Source organism: Ischnura elegans, chromosome 1 (assembly GCF_921293095.1).
Source record: "Ischnura elegans chromosome 1, ioIscEleg1.1, whole genome shotgun sequence".
In the NCBI taxonomy this organism is placed as follows: Eukaryota; Metazoa; Arthropoda; class Insecta; order Odonata; family Coenagrionidae; genus Ischnura; species Ischnura elegans.
The window spans coordinates 39,618,996-39,622,815 of record NC_060246.1 but is presented as its reverse complement, the minus strand read 5'-3'; positions in this window follow the sequence as shown (position 1 = coordinate 39,622,815).

Sequence of the window (3,820 nt, the reverse complement as noted above, 5' to 3'; positions counted from 1 at the left end):
TTAGCCGAGCGATTATTTCAAAGAGGAACTGAAAATGATGTTGAGTATATTTATTCATAACAAAATCTCAGTGAGATCGAAATCCGTGCGTTGAATAGGGATCCACATGATAACATGTGAATAAATAACCGAAGGCGTTCTTGGACTTACAATGGGCACTGTCCCAATAAAAAAGGGCACTGTCCTTTTTACAGCAATAGAATGAGAAAAGCACAAAGTGCATATGGCTGAGGAAAATAAGAAGCAGCGGTAAATTCCGGGTATTTCTATAAGAATGAGACTAAAAACATGCTTAATACTACGACCAAGCAATTGGTGTGTGATAATCAGTGGAAATAAGCCGAATTTCAATATATAGCTACAACTAACTTCCACATTAGGGCGGCTAAATGTTTACAATCTCAACTGCTATACTTTCATGTGTGATGAATAGGAAAAAAAGTGAATTTAGGTTTTTAATGAACGTTAGGTAAGAACCAAGGAAAATTAGATTCCTCTAGGTCAGGGGTTCCCAAACTGGGGGGCGTGGAGAAAGTCCAGGGGGGCGTGACACCCAAATGAAATAAATAAAAAAATTACAAAAAGAATTTCCTCAGATACGTACAATTATTGAATCTTTCCATTCTGCGTTACCGCATTCATCAGTGAACAAAAAAATCTACCTACTCACCGTATCAATTAGGCACATACTTGTACGAGTACAAGTACTTGTACAAGTAGGAGTTGATATGTACGGCACCGTGGAAATAGGGTATTGCAAAATGGAAAGCTGATATGTGTGGCGGGGGGGCGTGGTACAAAAATGTTTGGGAACCCCTGCTCTAGGTCATGAAATCCTTCATAAATTGTATTTTTTAATAGCTTAACAAGTAAGCAATGACTTGGGGTACCGATTCGCAAAGCAATGAAATGATAACGAATGGGGCATTTATTATATTATAGAAATGTTTTTGGATGATTAGGAGGTAGAAAACTATTGCCTACCCCTTGATTGGTAAGGAAAGTGAATTTTTAAAGTTATACACAATACGTTTCTTTGTACATATGTCACTATAAATGGCATGATTTATTCTACGAGGAAAAATCTATAACGATTATTATGGATTTAGGATATTTGTATAGAGGGGCGGATCCAGGACTTCTTTCTGAGGGGGGCACAAGCAAGACCGTATCCGGGATTTTGTTCCGGGGGAGGCACAAGGATACCTCGTAATACAAAACGAACGCAATGATAATGGGACCGTATTAACCCTTTCAGTGCCAACCGGTTTTCTAGGAACTATGCCAAAAGTGCCGAGGAATTCTTGCTGATTTTGCAGTAGGTTAGGGAAAAAAATTAGGTATCAAAAACAAGTAAAGGTATATGTTCAAAAACTTAAGGAAATCTTTATTATATGTTGTTTCACATTTTTATTATATTATTTGACGAATTTTTGGTAATATGAGTTAATTTTTATAATTTAAAGAAAATAGTTAATGTTAACATAAAATGAATATTGACAATTGTATGATTAGTTAATTATCAGCATCTAAGAGTGACGCGATAGCGCTCCCCGGCACTCTAAGGGTTAAAAATCTTGCATAATTTTAAGGGGAAGGGGCACGTATCCTAGGCCCTCCTCCCCTAGATCCGCCTATGTATGTATATCAGAAAAATTAAGCACTATTTCGAAAAAATTACCTCGGGCTCTACCACAAGGAATAGGAGGACATTTTTTAAGGACCACTATTCCAGAACATCGCATCGCAACTCTAATTTATTCTCCAAAAGATATTAAACTACGATGAATTCGGTTTGATGAATTCTCTTTGAAGTGGTTTAACTCTTTTAAATGTAATAACATGTACAATGCGCAGAAAAAGGGCGACTTCCGTCTTCAATCGTAATATTAGCTAATTAAATATAATAATGATGTGTCACTCATACCACCGGAATTTCATGAGATGTCAATCTTTGTATTGAGGGACCTACTTTTGAATATCCTACGAAGTTAGGTGTCTGGTAAAATTTGGTTCCACGAATCTGCACAATTTGACTTTCCTCGCAATTTTTTGCAATTTTTCATAATTTTATACTTGGACAGTATTCAACAATCTGCAACCATAGCATAAAAATTTGGAGAGTTATGATCGGCGATATTCTTTCGGCGAATAGCTTCTGCAGCGTGCTAAGCTTTCTATGTAATTTATTAAATTAAATGGATATCGTCTTTTTTACCTCCATTTGCCCGCTCAACTTTTTAAGCCATTGCTGATGCCTTTTAGTCTTCCATGTCGACATATCTTCATCCATTCTGCCTCCCAAAACATGTGGGTCACCCTTTTTCTGTGGTTAGGAGATGGTAAGTCATACAATAGAAAATCCCTCTCTTCAGTGCGGAGACATTTTCACTTGGGCTGTGCCATATTGTTCCTCAAATAACGGCTACGGAAGAAGAAAATTGAAATTGACTTCAAAAGCAGAAAAAGATAGAATCAAATTAGAACAAAGATATGCGGTTACATTGCAATCAGACCGAAAAACATCGAGCTTCATAACTGTTGTCAGCACCTTTCTCCTCTGTCTTCCATTTTCATCTTCACCGATGTTTTCTTGACAGGACTTATTAATTACAAGCATGATGCATTTTACTATTGCATCATGGCACCATAAATGTCGAAAAGACAAGTAGGGTGGCTGAAAATTTCTAACCCCAGAAACTGTCTTGGTTCATTATGCGCTTCTTCCCACATTAAAGTAGACTTCATGCAGTGGTTTATGAAGAATGAATTTAGGAGGAATGCACTTAATTTCAATAAAATCATATTTCATACCTTTATCTTCAGGGCACTGATATAAAAACATTTGGCGTCGTCACATTAAAAGTTTGTTGCATCACAAAAAAACTGTGAACAAATTGTTTTGGTTGATCCAACATGAACTTCCATTTATAGTTGCCTTAATGTTTATATTTAATCGCCTAAAATTATCAATAAATATATACTCAGAAAAATCGTCAACCACCGAATGATAATTACAACGTTGCAAAATAATGAAACAAAAGTATAAATAGAGACGTGAAAGCTGTTTGCTGTGAATCGAGTAGTACTACGTAATGAATCATATATTAACGTGGCTGGCTTAAAATTAATTTCACTAATATTCCACCATTCGCGGTATCATTTGCAAATTTAGACATTCCCCTGGTTGAATTTATGATAGAAATATTGCGGCAAGAACTGTTTTTCCCACTGTTTGTTTGGTCCAAGAAGCTCCAATTACCGCTCCATAAACAATGGTACGCAGGGGCGCTTTCCTGTATCCTGAGAAAATATTTTAGGAAGGCGATATAAAAATTACTGTTAATGACGTAGCAATCGTTAAATTTCACCCAAGAAAACAAGCACACAAAATGAAGCACTTCGTAAGACTAAATTCCTTCGGTAAAGAGGGGAAGGAGCGATGTATCAACCGCGCATGCCTTCTCCGTCACCGAACCTCCCCTCGCGGGACTAGAAACGGAAGTAGAGCCAGCAACCAAAACAAAAAAAAAGATTCCTAGAAGATGGGACGGACAAAGAATATATGACGGAGGGGACTCACTTTCAACGAAAGAAGTTCCGATAGAGATTCCCGCGTCGTGCTCCCGACGCGACGTCCATGCGCCTCCAATTTTCCGAGAGGAGAACCCGGAGGAAAGGAAGATATAAGGCAGGATTCGCGGCCGGAGGTAGACACGGGTCTCGCAAAGCTTTTTCCACCATCATCCGAATAGTGCCCGCTCTCCCCGCGCCGGGTGCGGCATAAGCGCGGGCAGGAGGGAAGGAAAGGGTTCGCGGG